Source organism: Ursus americanus, chromosome 2 (assembly GCF_024610735.1).
Source record: "Ursus americanus isolate L20-20 chromosome 2, mUrsAme1.1.p, whole genome shotgun sequence".
NCBI classification, from domain to species: domain Eukaryota; kingdom Metazoa; phylum Chordata; class Mammalia; order Carnivora; family Ursidae; genus Ursus; species Ursus americanus.
This window is the reverse complement of record NC_142128.1, coordinates 97,479,923-97,500,309: the sequence shown is the minus strand read 5'-3', so window position 1 is coordinate 97,500,309 and position 20,387 is coordinate 97,479,923. Positions and strand designations below refer to the sequence as shown.

General features: G+C 44.1%; 1 protein-coding gene across 1 annotated transcript in view; it reads left to right on the top strand.

Annotated features, from left to right (window-relative positions):
• The window catches only part of MPZL1 (myelin protein zero like 1), a 57,786-nt gene that overhangs the window by 791 nt on the left and 36,608 nt on the right, over positions 1-20,387 (top strand). The gene's annotated exons all lie outside the window — the stretch shown is intronic.

Below are 20,387 nucleotides of genomic sequence, written 5' to 3'. Positions count from 1 at the left end.
GCTTAAAAGAATTTGGTCAAAACCGTAATAACTCCAGGCAGAGTCACCACGGTTTGACAAACACAGGACATTAAAAAGCCCATTTTCCCTTTTTTCTTCTTTCTTTAAAATGACCTTTTTTTCTTGCCGAATTTCATGGGTCAACTTAAGGTAAACCTCAGGCTCGATTTATTGCATTGGATGAGTTGTTTTATGGACCTCTGAAGTGGTGTTGGTCATGGGACTTTTTTGTGTTGTTGTTCAAAGCAAAGGACTTGTTGCTGTCTCAGAACGTGGGTAAGTAATGGTTCTAAGGAAGGCCAACTCCTAAGAAACCACGTCGACTTTTTCGTTTCTTTTGTTTCACAAAATGTCAGTTGCATCACAGTGTCTGAATGCAAGTTTACTCAGTAATTTCTTTCATGGGAAAGTCCTTAATGTAATCTTTGGAACCAGGAAAACTATCATTTAACCAGTGATTCAGGGGTGGTGACGTATGAAGGTAAAAGTCTCCTTAACCTCTGGAGGTTGACAGATTCTGTGTAAATGTCTTTTTTGAGGGGAAAAAAAGGTTAAAAGTGTGGGGGTTTTTGTTGGCAATGGTGACAGTGTTTGTTTTAAGTAAACAAGTAGGAAATAGCCAAAAAATGAGGTTTATCAGAAATCTTGTGTGCTTCAGATAGAATAATCATGCAGGGGAGGTCAGACATTGCCACTGAGGACAAAGCAGTGGGGGCGATCTTAATTAGACCAAAGGTACTAAAAGCAGAACTGAAAAACTAAATATTAATGGATATTAATATGAAAAGATCATCAGAATAATAGCTACATACACCTTGGATGTGCCCAGCTCTTCAGTAAGCAAAGATGAATGTTGGTATGTGAAAATGAGCCACTAATGTTCCTGCTTAATTTTGGAAAACTATCGAATGTTTCTTCTTGCCAAGTTGTCTTTTCCTGGTCATGGATAGTGTCCGTGGATAGCAGTCCACTTTTATAGAAAACCTTCCTGAATTTGATCCAGATACAGTTATTCAGCAAACGTTTATTAAGCACCTTGTAAGAATTAAGCACCAGAAATACTCTAGGAAGGACAGTCCCTGCCCTCGCATAATTTACAGTTCATTGGGAGAAGCACAGTGCCAGAAGTAATGTGAGAAGTCCTCTTTGATAGTGGTGTGCCCTGAGAGCAGTGAGGAGGGCCATCATCTCAGACTGGGGTTCAGGCCAGTGGAGGAGGAGATGCTTAAGCTGAATGGGCACGGGACAAGGAAACAGTAGAAACAGTCCTGAATGGACCTGTTGGTAGGCCAGCGTGGTGGGAGGTAGGAGTGTATGGTGGGAGAGAGATGGGGGCAGTTGAGGCAGGAGAGCCAGCCAGAGGCATTAACTCACAAAGGACCTCGTTTGCCTTTTGTAAGGCTGGATTTTTATCCTGTGGGAAGCTGGTGAAGGATTTCTTTCTCTATGGAGCCATGAAGAATGGGTTGCAATGTTGTGAGACTGAAGATACCAGAAGGCTGTTGTAATAATCCAGAGGAGGAGAATGGAGAGCTGAATTAAAGCAGTGAGATATGAAGAGAGGACACACTCGGGAGCTAGTTAGAAAGTAAATTGATAGGGCTTGCAAATTGATTTGCTGTGGACTTGAAAGGAGTGAAAGATGATCCTAAGGTTTGGGGCTTGGGAAGCTGGGCCCTTTCTTGGCAAGTGGGGCTTTTCACAGATGAATGTGGGATTGAGGGAACAGGGATGATGAAGTTACTTTTGGGTATGTTGAGTTTCAGATGCTGCTGAGACATCCTAAGAGAAGTGGGCAGAAGACAGTTGGATAGATGGTTCTGGAGATGAGAAAGTTCTGGTCGGAAATACAGATTTGGAAGGCATCATGTAGGTAGTAGTTAAAGCTATGGATTGCTTGGATGGGTTCACCAACAGAGAGTGTATTGAAGGAAATAGCAGAGGGCCAGGGACAGAGCCCTGGGGTATATGGAACCTGAGAAGGAGGTCTGACGAGTAAACGAACGGGAAGAATGAGGTGTCTTGGGGCGCCTGGGTGGCACAGCGGTTAAGCGTCTGCCTTCGGCTCAGGGCGTGATCCCGGCGTTATGGGATCGAGCCCCACATCAGGCTCTTCTGCTATGAGCCTGCTTCTTTCTCTCCCACTCCCCCTGCTTGTGTCCCCTCTCTCGCTGGCTGTCTCTATCTCTGTCGAATAAATAAATAACATCTTTAAAAAAAAAAAAAAAAAGAATGAGGTGTCTTAGAAACCAAGAGGGGATGAAGTTTTAAGTAAGAAGGAGTGGTTAACAGTGTCAGAAGAGGAGATTAAATACGATGAGGATTCACTGGATTTGGCCATTGTCCTGTCTTTGGTCCCCCATCAGTAGGAATGAACACACAGTATATGAAGAATAAATCTCAGTAATTTGCACCACCCACTTTAGTAAAGGGCACCACCATTCATCTAATTGCTCGTCCAGAAGCCTAGGATCCACCCTCGATTCCTCCCTGTCTTCATCAAGCCCCACATCCAACCTGTTCTGCCATCTACAAAATGCATTTGGAATTTACCCACTATTTTTCTATCAGCTGTCCACTCTAAGCATTTTAGTCAAAATCACCCAACTGGTCTCCCCTGTTCCTCCATCCTGCCTCTTTTTAATCCGTTCTTCACCAGCTGCGAGAATGATTTTTATAAAAATGTAATCAGATCATCTTGCTTTCTTATTTAAAAGCCTTAATGGCTTCCGCTTACACTCTGAGTGACATACCGACTTCTCCCCGTGGGCTGCAGTGCTCTGTGTGATCTGGTTTCTGCCTCTCTGACTTCAGCTTGTGCCATTCGCCCCCTTGCTCACTATATTCAAGCCACACTGCCATCTTTCGCTCTTTGACATTCATTCCCACCTCAGGTCCTTTGCACTTGCTGTTCCTGCTTCCTCTTCCTGCTCTTTCCCCGGAACTGCCCAGAGCTGTCTCCTTTTCATCAGTGCGGACATAAATGTCACTTTTTTTCAGAGGCCTTTTTCCAACCACCCTATCCAGAGGAGTGCCCTGTTACCATTTCCTGGTCCTTTGTTTATTTCTTTGTTGTAATCTCTAACTACTTGGTTTTTCTTTTTTCCTCTCTGAGAATCCAGAACAGAGATAGTGTTTGTCTTGTTTATAGAAATATTCCTAGTGCTTAGCACGGTGGATATGATAGATGGTAATGTTTGCTAAAGGGCAAAGAGGCGTGGGTATGTCTGGATAACAGTTTGTTAGTAGTTTGCAATAAACAGGATTTAGCCTGGCATATGGTGGATACCCAATAAATGTTTCTTGAAAAAAGGAATATTTTTTCCAAGTGTGATTTTATGTATTATCTGGTTATTTTCACTCTTTAAGTACCATTTCATATTTCTTCAGAAATGTATGCAATGAATTAACACTCTTCAACTACTTTAAACACCATAGTTTCGAAATTACTGGTTATTATATATTTAAATTATTTTATCATGCTTGTTGTAGCCCTTTAGTGTTTTATCAATAGGACTTTTATTTGATGCTTATTGACAAAATTCAGACCTGAGACACTACCTCTCCGGTCAGAAGGCACAAATTTCAGTACTAATTCCGTCAGCCTTTTACTTATTTACTAGTGGGGATAATAAAACAAAACTTAGTCCAGGGGCTCCTGGGTGGCTCAGTTGTTAAGCATCTGCCTTTGGCCCAGGTCATGATCCCAGGGTCCTGGGATCTGCCCTGAGTTGGGCTCCCGCTTCTCCCTCTCCTCCTATCCCTCTCCCCACTCGTTCTCTCTCTCTCTCTCTTTCTCATAAATAAATAAAATCTTTTAAAAAACCCAAAACTTAGTCCTTAAAAAAAATTCTACCATTTGTTTTTTCCCCTAACTCTAGGACAGTCACTAGCCTCATGGGCTGCCAAAAGAAGAAATAAAGAGAAATCTTAAGTGAAAGAGAGATGTATGTGAAAAGAACATGAAATGAAAATTTGTGTTTTTTACAAAGCAAAGGCACTAAATGAACACCTACTGGGTGCCTGGCGGTGGTTCAGTTACTGGGCATACAGCAGGGCGACTGGATCCTACGCGGGATGTACATCCTGGAAATGAATAATAACGGACAGATTACATTCCTGACAGTCACCACTGTAAGCAATTGATTCACCTATTAAAGAAAATATGATTCACCTGTTACGAAAATTTGTAGAATTAAAAAAAACTATAGAACACTTGTTTGTATTGCAAAATAGATATTTTTTAAGCTTACAAAGGATATGTTGTGGGATTTTATTAATGGCTGATCTTTCCTACTGAGTTTTTAAAATGTGCTTTGATTAGGAAAGACTTGATACATGCGGTTTTTCAAAAACATTGTTGCATGCCCTCCATCTAGAAAATGTTGGCCTACCTGTTAAATATTTCTCACATTCCTTTCTTTTCCCACTGAGGCTGATTTATGTGATTCCATGGTCACATTTTTCCTGGATGATTAGAATCTTCTGCAGGGCCCCAAGGGTGTTTTATTTAAGTTGTATCTTTTATCTGAGAATTTGAATTCTCTGTGTAAGACATGCATTTCACATGTACCTGAACCTTGCAATGATTTTAACCTTGTTCTCTACGACCACTGGCATCACTTGAAATGAGAGAATAAAGGATTTGCTCTGACAGAATTTATTATAGATTAGTTTGGTCTTCAGGCTCCATCAGAGGGAATTTAATTATTAGGAAAACTAGAAGTATCTCCTGAGGTCTCAAGTATCACGTGGGTCCAAGTCTTGGTCCCCACGAGTGATGAGATACGAAGCTTTCATGTATCTTGAGTGATTTTCCTTTTTTCCTTTTCCACTCATTTCGCCAAGTGCTTGAAATTAGCAATGCCCTAGAGTCCAGACCACAGTCCTTGGGATTTTGACTGCCATAAGAGGGCAGAGGTCAGTTGACTTTGCGACCATTCATAGTCCCTGAATTGAGAAGTTTAATTGTCTCTTGGGCCCTTTATATCTTTACCCTTAAACCTCTTTATTCAGTATCTTTTTGAATGCATGTGGCTGCTGTAATTTTTATTCACTTATAATTTTCCGTTGATCCCATTAAGTCTTTATCAAGAAAAGAAGGATGATTTCATTAATAAGTTCTCCTACAGTAACTTTATTTATCTATCTTTCAAACTCAGACTCTTTCTTTAGAAATTGTGAACTTTGCAATACCTGTGATTGACTGTCTGGGCACGTAGTTGGAATACACTTGGCCCTTGAACAACACTGGGGTTAGGGGTGCTGACCCCCCACACAGTTGAAAATTCAAGTATAGCTTTTGACTCCTGAAAAGGACTAATAGCCTACTGTTGACTGGAAGCCTTACCAATAACATAAATACTCGATTAACACATATTTTGTATGTCATATGTATTACATATAGTATTCTTAGAATAAAGTAAGCTAGAGAAAAGAAAATGTTAAAATCATAAGGAAGAGAAAATGCACTTATAGTACTGTACTGTATTAAAAATAACCCGTGTCTAAGTGGACCTGTGCAATTCAAATTGGTATTGTTCAAGACTCAACTGTGGTTGTCTGGCAACTATGATACACTGTACCCAGTTGTTATGTTTAGTTCATTGAATTTAGAAACGTACTATGTCTTTGTTGAGCCGAAGTTAGTTATTATTGTAGATAATTGCCACATAGATTGATTCATGACTTGAGCTTTGTTACTGTCACGCCGTAACCAGCTGAGCAAACTTCGATGCATTTGCAATGAACATTTTTTATACTAGGACCCTGATATTCTGCTTTGGAATCTGAGGAATTTATTATGTGCGATTTAAAAACATTTTTTAAAAAGCGCTTTTGTCAAAATTAAGAAATGTATTCTCTTCTCTTCAAACATTAAGGAACACAGTATGGATTGTGTCACTTTAACATCATCTTGTGCTTTTTCCAGAGAGTGCCTAAAGGGAAGGGGCTGTTGTAGACCAAGCTTCGGTGAGGACTTCATACGACCCTGTGCCAGACGGTGGCTTGTAGTTATTCACTCTCCAGTCCCATCCAGGTTATGTTTGCTGTAGATCCTTCTTCAAAGGTGTTGCCCAGAAACACCGGTAAAGGACTCCATTTCCTAAGAGAAAAATGTATTAAAATGCAAATATTTGAGATCTCCTAAATGGCTAAGAACGGCAGAGGGACAGTGAGTGAGTAGTTGGGGAGAAATTTTGAATCCGTTGATATCGTAACTGTCTCCGCAGACCCAGATGCAGATCCTGTGTCTGTCTTCTGTCAGGTATAGTTCTGTTTCTTAGCCCTTAGAAATTTGGGTAGTACACCAGTTTCATGTCATGTCTTCTGCCCTGCCCTCAGTGACTGAGTGCTCACTACGTGCTAAGCCTCTGCTGAGCGGCTTCCCTGCATTATCTCATCTACAGTTCTGTGTGATCATTCCTATTTTTCTGAATCTTACAGATGAGGAAACTAAGGACCCGGGAGGCTGTGTAACTTGTCCAAGTTCTCAAAAAGCTAATACATAATAGAGTTGGGACTCAAAGCATTTGCAGCCTCTCGGGTATATTATAGAATTTCTCCTTCAAAGTCTAACCATTTCTTAGGAGTCTCTTGGCATATCGGAAATGTTTACTGAGCTTGTCTTTAGTCTGTCCCAGGGTATCCAGTTTCCTTCTCTCTGCGGTAATGTTTGTACGAAAGTCGTGATGGCTTGCTCGCTGCTGCCGCTGCTGTGGAGGGACAGAGCTGCCGGGTTGAAGGCATCCTTACCAACGGTGCAGAGTCCATGCCGCCCAGTGCTCTGACTCCCCCGCAGGGAGTGGCAATGGTGTGGTTTTTGTAGGTTCTTCTCCCTCTCACACTGATCCTTCTGGCAAGGACACAGCATGAATCCATTTAACCTAAGTGTCTGACCCCACGCTAGGCTCAGAGAGGTCCCTTGCCCCTTACCAGGAGACACAACATAGGGACCAAGCCACTGAGCCTTAACCTTTATGCTTGGGTTGAGTTCTTCCCTGGAGGCTGTGCAGATCCTTCTAGAGTTAAGACTTCTGGCACGCTGGCCCTGCAGAATGTCCAAACAAGAGGCTCCTTCCTCACAGGCGCCTTTGCCCGGCCCCTCCACCCCATGGGCAGAGGGTCCAGCGTAGCTCGGCTGCCTTGCTGCCTGCCACGAGCCGGAGTTCCAGGCCTCGTCTCTTAACTTTTGGGGTCTTTGTCTTCATCACTTTCAGCTGTTAAGAATTTAATCCCCCCCCCCCCCGTGACTATAAGTGTAGAAGAACCCCAGTGGGGCTTGCTGAATTTTACATACTTGAGAAATTAGAGCATGTATTGATAATAAGCAGAGGTGATACCGTTTATAATCAGGCTCTAGTATGCGGATTTCAGAGCAGAACATGGTGAGGGGCACTTTCTCGTCCTCGTTTCAGATTGTAGGTCCACAGTCTCTTATCAGCAATTTCAAATCCCCAAATCTCTGAAAACAGAAACTTTTCCCCTACATTTGATACAAACTCTTTTGGCTGCAAATTTTGACCTGTACTAACGAGAGACTATTTTTAGTCATGATCCGACTTGCTAGGACTAATCATGTGTTTCACTACAGAAATCCTAATGCATTTGATGATGGGATGCTGCCTCCGACCCTGCTGAGACTGGTAGACGCTATTACTACACGTGTTGTATTAATTTTTTTAAATCTGAAAAATTCTACATCTGAAACACATCTGGCCCCAAGGGTTTTCAATTAGAGGTTGTGGGCCTGTGCAATGTTTTATCTCTGACATTTTCTTCTACTCTTGTAAATACTAAGAACTACAAAATGCGTTTTTAGCTCTTTAAATGTTTTGGGACATCAAGCCAATGGTTTGCCACTTAAATGCCTTCATTCAAATTCCTTTCTTAGTTTATGCTAGTTTGGACCTGGCCTCCCCATTATTGAGGGGTTCTGGGTCTGTAAACCAGCTCAAGTCTGAAAATTGATTGAGGGGACATGACTTACTGTTTTTATGACTGAATTTAGACTTCGGTTCACTCGACATAGAACTCTTCTGCTCATAAAGGTCAAGTAGGAATTTAGCAGACTGCCCTCTGTATCTCTTCTGGACCACCATGGCCATCTAGCTAATGCTACGTGCAGGTCTCTGCTAGTCAGACTGTTCTGATCGCCGCTCTCATCCCCTGTCTGTTATGGTGACCATACCCCCGACCCCTGGCTATTGAGTGCCCCCCTTGGCCCCTGCTCCTCCACAGTGCAGCGGCTTCCATTATATTCAGGAAGCACTGTGTCCCACTGAAGGTCTGGCCTGCAGAGCACAGTGATCACAGAGCTCTTCCAGGATGTGGGGTGCCTCTCACAAATTTATTTTTCACAGTCATGGTGAAAGGTGTGTCTTTTGGATCCTCCCAGGGTGGGTGAGTAGGTCTTAAATGACAAATCCACTCCAACGTTCCAATCTCCGTTAAGCCTTGGAATCCCTTCCTCCGTATTAAACCACGACGGGTCTGGCGCTTCAAGTTCATCTGTTGTGGGTCACTTGTGGTCCACGTTTCAGCCAAGGAACCAAAGCAAACTATTAGAGCTCTTTCTTTTTTTTTTTTTCTTTTTTAAGATTTTATTTATTTATTTGACAGAGATAGAGACAGCCAGCGAGAGAGGGAACACAAGCAGGGGGAGTGGGAGAGGAAGAAGCAGGCTCACAGTGGAGGAGCCTGATGTGGGGCTCGATCCCGTAATGCCGGGATCACGCCCTGAGCTGGAGGCAGACGCTTAACCACTGTGCCACCCAGGCGCCCCGGAATGGTTGCTTCTACTGGCAGAGAAGACTTATGAGTATTTAGGGGTTCGATGTCTCCAGCTTCATCGGGGTCCCCAGTTTTCAGGGTTCTCTTCCTTGCTAATCAGTGCCGTCACTGTAATAGCAGCTGGGAATTCAATTGCCTTGTAATCCAGCCACTCTCAGGATGGGGTTCTGGGGCCGGTTTCAGCAGTCTCAGCTCTGTGGCTAAACGAGGTAAGGGTCTCTTTCAGGATAGACGTAGAAGTTCTCTGATCATTGATTCAGCACTTGAATTTGAAATTCCAGTCCCTGAGCTCATCTCTCCCTTTCCCCACCTTATAGTGACATTAGGATCAATCAGCCAGTATCATTATATTCATTGGTTGGACAAATGTTCATAGGTATTATATACTTGGTGACCCTTGGTCCAGCTGGTGACCCAGCCAGGATGATGACCCAATTGTTGGCTTCCGCTGATGGTAAACAGTTCTGTTCTGTGCTCTGTTTTAGCACTTCCAAATCACACCTCAAGTCAGTGATGCCTGACTCTGGCCTCCCCTCACCTATGTGACACTTTGATAAAGGCCACCTGATATTGCCAATCAGATGACCTGTTCCAGGCGTTTTCTTTCTGGACTTCTTTGCTTTCCTTGACATTGTTAAGCACTCTGACCTTATTCCCTTTGTCTTTGTGATATTACTTCTGATTCTCATTGCTTTTCCCTGCCCGCTCCAAGCATCGCTCCTCTGCCCATGGCCCAGCGTCGATTTTCCTTCGGGTCTGCTCTCAGCCCCTCTGATAGTCTCACCACTTGCTCACCTTGGGTGATCTTCTCCACTTTTGTTCTTTTTACTGCATATTCGGTAGATCTAGGATTCAGTAATGATTTGTTAAGTAAATGGCGACTCCCAAATGTGTCTCCGTCACTCTGAACAGACTCATACCCACTGTCCGTATCCATTAGACTGAGGCACCCCAAACTTCGTATGTTGAAAACTCAGCTCATGCATCTCCTTCCCATGCTCAGCTTCCATGCCACCGCCTCATTGTTCTCACCATTTCCTGCTGTCCCCTTTGCCTTTCCCTCAGTCACCCCCGGCAAACACTTAAGCGTCATCTCAGAACCCTCCCTTTCCCTCACGCACCTCCATGGATTTAAATCAGAGTCTTGCCAGTGTTCACCGTCTGTTTCTGAATCCACCCCTTCCTTTCCAATGTGCTAGGACAAGTACCAGGGATTTGAAGTCCCCATTACTGTGAGAGCCTCCTAATTGGTGTCCCAATGCTTTGTGTTCCCCTCTGGTCTACTCTCCTGACTTCCGCCAGAGGGATCTTTCATGGGCAGATGTGATCATGGTACTCCCATGCTAAGACCCTCCATCCCTGCTACCTCTAGGATGAGCTCAGGTCCTTGGCTTGACTCATTTGTCCTGCCCTCCCCCCCTGCTTTCCCTCCTTGTGCTTCATTGATTGTTCGCAACATTTCTGCATGATATTTGTTTTGTCTTCTCGATTTTGTGTGTGATATATTCACTCTCCCTCCTGATTACCCTTTGTATTTGTTTACCTGGCTAATTACTGTTTAGCCTTTCAGTCTCAAGTGCAGTGTCATCTAGCAGGTATCCCCAGGTAAGGCCAAGCACCCTAATTTCCTCTCTATCACTTTATATAAAATTATTTATTCGTGTATTTTTTTTTTAAAGATTTTATTTATTTATTTGAAAGAGAGAGAGAGCACGAGCCAGGTGGGGGAAGGGGTAGAGGCAGAGGGAGAAGCAGACTCCCTGCTGAGCAGGGACCCAGACCTGAGCTGAAGGCAGACATTTCACCGTCTGAGCCATCCAGGTGCCCCTAAAATTATCCTGTTATAAGATTGCCTCTTCACGTGCAGAAACTGTGTCTTCCTCACTCTAAGTCTCCAGCACTTAACCTAATACCCAGAACATGGTAAGTGTTTAGTAGATGCAAGGTGAACTGTGGAACTGAAACCCGGGTGGGAATGATGTGGTTTTGGACTGTAGGTGAGGTTCAGTGGGGTGGAGGCCGGAGCCGATGACCAAGAAAGAATTCTTGAGACATCTTTGGTGCAAAATGGCGGTTTATTAAAGCACGGGGACAGGACCTGTGGGCAGAAAGAGCCGCTGCCCGGGGGTTGTGAGGGGTGGCTGATTATATACTATGGGGTTGGGGGAGGTAAGGAAAAAGGGAGGTTTCAAAAGAACTTTCATGTGGTAAAGAGGACCTACAAGATACTGGAGGCCTTGCTACTCCCAAGTTAAGATTGTTTTCCCCTCTAGCAAGGCAATAGCATTAAGATGGTTGGGGGCTTCCTGGAAGAATGTCACACATGTCCCACCAGGAGTGGGGGGGGGGGAGGTTGCAGGGGGTCAGCTTGTGCTTTGTCTTCAGCCTTCTGCTCTCTCATCGGGAACTATAAACATTAGAGCAGAGAGTGAGTGAAAATAAGGAGGCAGGTCCTCCTAGGTCTTGGGACTTCAAGATCCAGGGAGTCCAGACACTGGATTTGACCGTCATGGGGCTCAGGGGGAAACTCTAACCAGGCTCTCAAGCTGGTGTGATACCAGCAAGAACATAATGTTAGCTTATTAACTTACAGTGAGCATTATAAATGCTAGGGGGGCTAGAATAGGTAAGTGGGTGGGGTTGGTAGTGCCTTTTTCTCCCTGTGCAAAGACAGACTGTCCTCATAAGATTGCCCAGGGAAAATGGGATCAGCTCAGTAGATGTTTATTGAGTGACTGTTAATGGCTATGGTCATGAAGCCAGGGTAGTCTGAAACAACTTTCTCTCCACGGTAGTGATGTGGTTTGAAGTGGTGGAGTTCAGAGCCCACAGCCAAGAAAGAATTCTTGAGACATCTTTGGTGCAAAAGGGTGGTTTTATTAAAGCACGGGGACAGGACCCTTGGGCGGAAAGAGATGCACGGGGGTTCTGAGGAATGGCTGTGTAAACTTTGGAGTTGGGGGAAGTAAAGACAAAGGAAGGTTTCCAAAAGGACTTTCATATGCTAAAGAAGACTCCACCCTGGAGGCCTAGCTATTGTCAAGCTGACATGGCTTTTCCCTCTAGCAAAGCATAAGACCACTGGGAGTTCCTGAAGGAATGTTACACTCTGCCTATCTCAAGTATTTGTCAATGGCTGCAGGTTACAAAGAGTTTTATCTACATTTCCTTCAGCCTTTGTTTCCCACATCAGTAGGAATATAGCTGATGGATGCACTGGACTGCTTAAGTCCTACTCTAGTGCTGCACTGTGCTTTACAAGCACGCTTTAGACGTGAAGAGACCACCTAGAAACCTTGACCGTAGAGTTTCCTGTATCTCGAGAGTTTCCCTAGACAGCCTGTCATTTAGAGTGGATTCTCTACAGTTGAACACTGAGTGTTGAGACTTCTCCTTTCAGAATTAATTGACCTCTTTGTTTTTCTCTAAATAACCCAGTTTTTACCAGATTTCAAGGTATTTACTGTGTTAATGTTACCTGGAAAAAACTTCGGACTTAGGAGTCAGAGTGCACAAAAATGAGTACAAGTGTGGCCCGAAGTTAAACGAGCACATAACTGCTAGCCCGGTTGTCACTGACCTCCATCGCTGTCGTTGGCATTCTCCCTACTATTTATAGTTGAAAATATATTATTTTTTCCCTTATGTCTTCGTTCTTGGCTCTGCCACTAGGGTGAGAATCTACACTAAGGCCCAGCAAAGTACCTAGAACATAGTAGGAAGCCGGTAAGTAGATAGATGTCTGTTGAATGTGTATGTTGGTCACCATTAGCCAAGTGTTGCTATACTTTATCAAAGTTTATTAAAGTTTTGAAATAGTGGAGCTTTCTGAATTTTTAAAATAAAAACGAGAACTTCCTAACATTTTAAGGTATAATGTGCCTTCTACCAGTGTGGAAGTTGAGCTCTGAGATTCCCAGTAGGTGCTGCCTTCCCATACGCATTGCCATGGCACCCCGTGAAGCCTCGGGGAGCCCACTAAGCAGCTGGACCCCTGGGGAATGCAGCCAGAGAGCTTGTTTTGTACCTCAGCTCGGGGAGCGTGGGGAATCTACTTCATTTGTCATATCCCTGGAGACCACAGTCACCTGCAGGGAGTCCCTGGGTGTGTGCTCTCCTGAGGAATTGTTTCTTACTGCTCCCAGCATCTGCTACTCCGACCATCCCTCCCACCTCGTCATTAGCAGAAAATGCACCAGCTCCCAAGTCTCACCCTATTCGAGCACCAGCTGCTTAGAGTCTGACTGCAGTACTTTCTGGAACTCAGTAGGTCCGATGCCTCCCCACTCTCTTACTTACATGAGTCACTTCCTGGCTGCTCCTGTCTCCCTCTGCCACCCAGAGTCTGTGGTCCATTGTTAGAATCACTCCCTTGTAAATACTCCTACCTTCCTTGCCCTTCTGTCCCTTCATTCTATTCAGCGAGGACTACAGCTTTGGGGAAACCCTGCCATCTCTTTTCATCTACTCAATGTTTGGTGGACAACTCAGCAGGGACCTTCACCCTCCTGATCCAGGTACCAAGCCCTTCCCCACTCCTGGCTTGCGGCCTACAGGCTATGTGGCCAATGGCTGCATGGGCTGACTGGTAGCAGGTACCATGGGAAATTTCTGGACTAAGATCCTGTTGCCTGTGCTCTGTGTTCTAGAGTTGGCAGTGTGACCAATCATTTGTACTTTATTCTGGAGCACTCCCGGAGTTGCTAAGAAAAGTGCTGTTGTTGCTTTCAGGGGGTCTGCCAGCCGCTCACCTCCGACCTGTGGGTGAGATGGCCACAGAGCCCGGCCACGGAGCTGGGCCACCGAGCGCTTGGATTTGGCACCTCAGTTTTTACAGCCTGCTCTGTTCTTTGATCTGTTAAGAATGTGGGTCTGCCTTTGATAATCAACACAGACCACACGGGCAAAGGATATAACGGAAACGTTTCACCAAACAACTTTTGTCAGTAGCCCAGTTAAGGGAAGTGATATTTGTAAAGCGGTCCGTTTATTTCTGTCGCGGTTCCACATTTTGCGCTGGGTTGGCTTTGTGCTTGGACACCTGCGCCTTGGCCCCTTGCACAGTTGCTTTCTTTGAATGTGTCGTGGTGTCATGTTGTTAACTTTTTTCTTTTTTTTTAAGGGTGTCAGGGCAGCCTGCTTTATAAAACTCAGTATTTACTACTATAGGTTGTTCCTAGGGACACCCCCTTGCCGTACTTGGCGTGCCGTACCTACGTGGTGTGTATGAGAAGTCTCTCTGAACAAACTGGCCAGGAGAAGCTTTGTTTTGGTCAGTATATGGACCATAGCTCCTGCATAGCTGTGTTCTAGTCTCTTACCCCCAGTACCGCACTTTTATTTTAACTTACATGTTTCCTGATTTCCATATTTTATTCAGTATTTATATTTATATGTATTTATAGTAAGCAACATCAACTCCTTCACGTAAGGAGGCCGAGTATAAGTAAATAAGCACAGTGATGCCTCTTGTTTCCTGTAGTTGGGTCATGCTGTTTTATTTTCCAGTGCTCTGGTCCTGGTTAACTTGGCTTCTGTCTCTGGACTCTGCGTGAACAATTGGTGAATGCTCTGTACTTACAGATTGCTTTAGAACACCTTCCATTTCGAGAAAAATAGATAATCCCACTCCTTCTCGCCCTGTGGTGCCATTGCCCAAGCTGGCCGGCCCACTAGCACGCATACAGCTGAGAAGGCTGACCCTTCAGCCATGGCAGGTGCAGTGGAAGATGGTGCGCGTGACCTGTGTCTGCTGCACCCAGGGTGCTTAGTTTTTTCTGAAGATTGTATTTATTTGAGAGAGAGAGAGAGAGGGAGAGCACGCCCCTGCACTCAACGTGCTTAGAGTCCATTTGGAGAGAGCACAGATAGGCATGAAATAAATGAGACCAACATTTTTGGACTCCTTACTAATACAGCAGTGTTTCAGACAAGGGAGGGGCTGTTGTCTATTTTGATCGGTACCTTTTGGAGCCCAGAACCATCACGTTGCACAAATACTCCTAAATGTTATTACAACTATTTATTTATTTATCAGAGGCACGTGTGGAGCTGACTGTAGGCTGGGCGTTCCCCTAAACCCTTTACAGCCCTTTAGTGGGATATTAACTCATTTCACTCTTGCAATAACCCTGTGAGGTCGACACTGTTAGTAGAACACATTTGCAGTAGAAGCAGCAGAAGGGCACCCGGGTGGCTCAGTCGGTGAAGGACCTGCCTTTGGCTCAGGTCACGATGGGGTCGAGCCCCCACATCAGACTCCGTGCCTAGCGGGGAGCCTACTTCTCCCTCTCCCTCTGCTCGTGCTCTCTCTCCCTCAAATAAATAAATAAAATCTTTTAAAAATTTTTAAAAAAGAAGAAGAAAAAGCTGAGACACAAAGGGGTCTTTGCCCCAGGTTACACATCATTGCAATTTCACGTAGCCCTCTGGTTTCCACCGTGGCAGACCACATAACCACACTAGTAGTTTTTCAGGAAAAATTGTGATGTCTTGTTAAAAAGTACCTTACAAGGGGGACAACTTCTGATAGGTAAAACAAAGAAGATCCATGAGAAAGTGTGACTAAATGAAGTCCAAGAGCTCTGTAGGGACCTGCATGTAGAGAGATGGTGTGCCTACCACCTCCCTCCGAAATAATTCACGGATAGGCCTTCCTAACAGTCCTTTCCAGCAGTAAGTGCACATATGTTATCTGTTGGTTTCATTACATTTGTTTCCTTTTAATTGGGAGTGACATCAGAGGATTGGCTGCCACCAGTTCAAGAATAAATATTGTCGTGGGCACTGCAGAGGTGGGTTGGACCCCCTGCCGTCCCCACAGTGCCTGGCTCAGATGTAGGAACCAATGCTGCTGCCTGTGTACGCACCAAGGGGGTCTGGAAAGGTTTGCTCGGCCTGTCATGATGCTTCCTGGGGAGAGCAGGGCAGGCTTCCCAGGCAGGTTCAAAAGTGGCTTAAAAGAACGGGAAAGGGGAACTGGCTTTACTTTCACTGTGATGAGATGGTGGGGCTGGGGCACGGGCTTCCATCTGGGCTGCTGCCTGGGGTTTGGTTGGAACTTCCCACCTGACCCGCAGGAGGAATCGCCTGGACTTTCTTATCACCCTGCCTCGGACTGGGGAGTGGGACGGCTTGGAAGCTGTCCGCAGTCAAACATCAGACTCTCATTGCACGTATATTTCTAAGTGCTTATCATTAGGCACATTTGGGGGCAGAAATGTTGTCCATGGACTAAAGTAAATACGGTGTCACACTAATCTAATATTGCAAATGGAAGGTTCTGCAGACTCTAATGTCAAGAATGTTTTTGGAACCATGGACACAAGGCCATGTCCTATGTATCTTTTAAAAACATTGAAAATATTGAACATATCTTATATGTTTGGGTTAATCCCGATGCTGAAATATTTGGTATTCCCTTGATCATTAGAGGCAAAGAAGTTTTTTTTTAAGTCTTATTTTTATGGCAGTAATGATTTTTAAGTTTTATGACATTCTTTTTGTACTTTAAGCAGATGCTTGATTTTCTTATTTTTAAATTTAATAAGTGGGACTCTTTTACTGCGCATATCTTGGATTTTAGGTTCTGGGCTAACTGTCGGAAAGCGGGATCAAATGTGAATAAAATTCAGACTTTTAGATGCCGAAGGCCTGGGAGAGACTGGAAAACAATTATCAAGAGATGTGTTATAAGTAAACAGAAAGCAACATCTTTACCTTTAAGATGTGTGGTTTACTGCGTATCTTTAATTTTAAGACAGTTTTTCACATTCTAATATCTCTGACATTGGGATGTGCCTTACAATCGTTGGTTAGTTGCCAGGGGCACATAAAATAATGTGTCTTACCACCAGTGGCATCTTAGAATTGATGAAATATGTGAATTTTTTATAACTTTATGTATTTCAGCATAAATTCATTTAAACTTCAGAAAAAATATCCACAATCTGAACCACACTAGGGGAGGCTTTACAGACGTGAATGTCTTGGAGCCGCCTTAAGGAAAAGTAGGTGTTGGCCCAGTTGGAGCCAGTGGGTTGGTAGAGATGGCATTCCAGACAAAGAATGGTGTGTACAAAGCACGTTGTTGTTACGGACTGTGTTGTGTTGGGGAAAGGGTTAGGAGTTGGGTGTGGCAGAGATGTTGGAGCTGGGGCGAGATGGGGAGACGAATGAACTGGCAGCATGGTCACCGGGAGCCAGCCTTGGAAGGACTTGGTGTGGCAGGCTGGGGAGTTGGGCTTGTACGGAGGAACCCCTCCCTGTGGCCTCGTAAAGCAGCTGGCCCTCGTCAGCGAGGGTCTGAGTAGCATTGACATAGGACCAGAAGAGCGTAGATACTGCAGTATGTCAAATAAGATCAGGAGTACAGAGCTAGCTGGATGCTGTGGAATTAACTGGAAGGGAGAACTTCACTGAGTGGGGCCATTTCCTTCTGCCCCAGTTGAGAGTGGAGTTGGGGCTCGGTGGCCTGTTCTGGAAGCTTGGTTCTGGACTGGCTCTATGACAGCTGGTGAAAAATAGGGAATGGCTTTCATAGGGCAGTTTTCATCCAGTTGGATGGAAATTTGGGGGGAAGCATGTAGGAGGTGGTGTTTCTAAGCTGTGTTTGGCTTTCTCCTAAGGGTCGTGTATTCTGAAATTTATTCCTAAATTAAGAGCCATTTATTATTCTTATTTTCCTCTAAAATATAACATCTGGTAGAGGAAGATTTTTATCACAGAATTTTTTAAAAACAGGTTTTTGGTTTGTGTTTTTCTTTTTAAAGATTTTATTTATTTGTTAGAGAGAGCACAAGCAGGGGGAGCAACCTGCCGACAGAGAAGCAGGCTCCCCACTGAGCAGAGAGCTCAATGCAGGCCTGGATCCCCAAACCCTGGGATCATGACCTGAGCCACCCAGGCGTCCCTTGGTTTGTGTTTTTTTCAATTTGATCCATTATAGGAGATATTTGTTCAGTTTGGGTCTCCAGATAAAAGAGGCACAATTTGTTCATCAGAGAAACACTGAGATACAAAGAGTTAGAAGGCCGAGGAGGAAAATTTAATGGAACCAGAATTAAACAGTAGAGAGAACTCCTAATTTTTCTGTTCCTTCCAGCTAATTGTAACATTCGTTACCGTCTGCAGCCCGAGTGTATTGTTTTACACAGAACTTTGCATTGTTAAACTAGTGGAAGGAACTAGTCTGTTAAAAGCATTTTCTGATTTCATTTCACTTTTAATAAGAAGAGTTGAATACTGCTATATTGGCATAGTTCAGAAGTTAAAAAAGAGAGTACCTGATAAAAAATCTTCCAGAAATCTTTCTCCGGGTCCTTGCCGAAGAGGCTAGCGTTAGTTTCCTATGTATCTTTCCAGAGGTATTTTAGAGACCAGAGCAGACCTGTAAGTTGACAGCATCCCATAGATGTCATTCACCAACTTGCTCTTTTTTTAAACAGTGGCTTTATTGAGATACAGTTCACCTAATACAGAATTCACCCCCTTTTTTTTTCATTTTTTAAAAAATTATTTATTTATTTATTTGACAGAGAGAGAGAGAGAGACAGCCAGCGAGAGAGGGAACACAAGCAGGGGGAGTGGGAGAGGAAGAAGCAGGCTCCCAGCGGAGGAGCTTGATGTGGGGCTCGATCCCATAACGCCGGGATCACGCCCTGAGCCGAAGGCAGACGCTTAACAACTGAGCCACCCAGGCGCCCCAGAATTCACCCCTTTAAAGTGTAAAATTCAGTGGTTTTTAGTATATTCATAGCGTAGTGTGGCCATCATCACACCTAATTTTAGAACACTTCCATTAGCCCCTAAAGAATTCCAGGGGCGCCTGGGTGGCTCAGTCGTTAAGCGTCTACCTTTGGCTCAGGGCGTGATCCCAGGGTCCTAGGATCGAGCCCCGCATCGGGCTCCCTCCCCGCTGGGAGCCTGCTTCTTCCTCTCCCACTCCCCGTGCTTGTGTTCCCTCTCTCGCCATCTCTCTCTCTCTCTCTCTCTCAAATAAATAAAATCTAAAAAAAAAAAAAAAAAAAAAGAATTCCAGTACTCTGGGCACCTGGGTGGCTCAGTCGGTTTAGCATCTGCTTTAGGCTCGGGTCATGATCCCAGGGTCCTGGCCCTGCTTAGCGGGGAGTCAGCTTCTCCCTCGGCCCCTCCCCCTGCTTGTGCGCGTGGGCATAAGCGCGCGCGCGCTCTCTCTTTCTCTCCCTCTCTCTCTCTCTCACTCTCGCTCCCTTTCTCTCTCAAATAAATAAATAAAATCTTTATAAAAAAAATCGTGTACCCTTTAGTGGTCACTCCACATTCCTCTCTGCCTGCAGCCCCCACTAATCTGTTTGTCTCTGTGGGTTGCCTATTCTGGAAATTTCTTGTAAATGGCATCACTGATAGGGGACCTTTTGCATCTAGTTTTCCTCAGGATTATGTTTTCCAGGTTCATCCGTCATATAACATATATGGACATTTCAGTTCTTTTTATGACCGAAAAATACTCCATTGTATGGATACACCTTACCGGACCTGTCACCAGTCGATGGGCATGTTTGCGGTCCTCTTGGACGTATACTTAGTAGAATTGCTAAGTCATATAGTAGCTCTATGTTTAATCATTTGAAGAACTGCCAGACTGTTTTCCAAGGGCTGCACCGTTTTACATTCCCACCAGCAACCTAGAGTTTAAATTTCGCCTCTTCCTCACCATCTTTTTGATGATCGTTCTCCTAGTAGGTGTGAAGTGGCATCTCGTGGTTTTCACTTGTGTTTCTCTGATGATTAGTGATGTTGTAACATCTTTTCCTTTACTTGTTGGGTTATTTGTGTTATCTTTTTTGGAGAAATATCTGTTCTAGTCCTTGCTCATTTTTTAATTGGTTTGGCTTTTTATTGTTGAGTTTAAAGCTTATTTGTATATTTTGGATACAAGCCCCTTATCAGATATAAAATTTGCAAATATTTTCTCTCATTCTGTCGGTTGACTTTCTTGATGGTATTCTTTGAAGCACAAAAGTTTTATTTTTGATTTAAGTCCACTTTACCTATTTTTTCTTTTATTGCTCATGATTTTGGTGTCATATCTGAGAAACCATTACGTATGGGGTGCCTGGGTGGCTCTGCCTTTGGCTCAGGTCATGATCTCCAGGTCTTGGGACTGAGCCCCATGTCAGGCTCTCAGCTCAGTGGGGAGTCTGCTTCTCCCTCTCCCTTCTCCCCCTGGTTGGGCTCTCTCTGTCCCTGTCTCTCTCTCTCTCTCAAATTAATAAATAAAATTTTTAAAAAATTGCCTAATATAAGATCACAAAGATTTACTCATGTTTTAAGAATTCCATAGTTATAGTTCTCACATTTAAGTCTGTGATCCATTTTGAGTTAATTTTTAAATATGGTCTGTCTATGTTTTGGTGTTTTTCATTTAATAATATGTCTTGGAGATCATTTCATATCAACACTCAGGAACTTCCTCGTTCTTTGTTATGATACCACGGTATTCCCTTTTATAGGTATACCACAATTAATTAATTACTTAATTATTTCTTTTTAAAGAGTTTATTCATTTATTTGACAGAGAGAGCACAAGCAGGGGGAGCAGCAGGCAGAGGGAG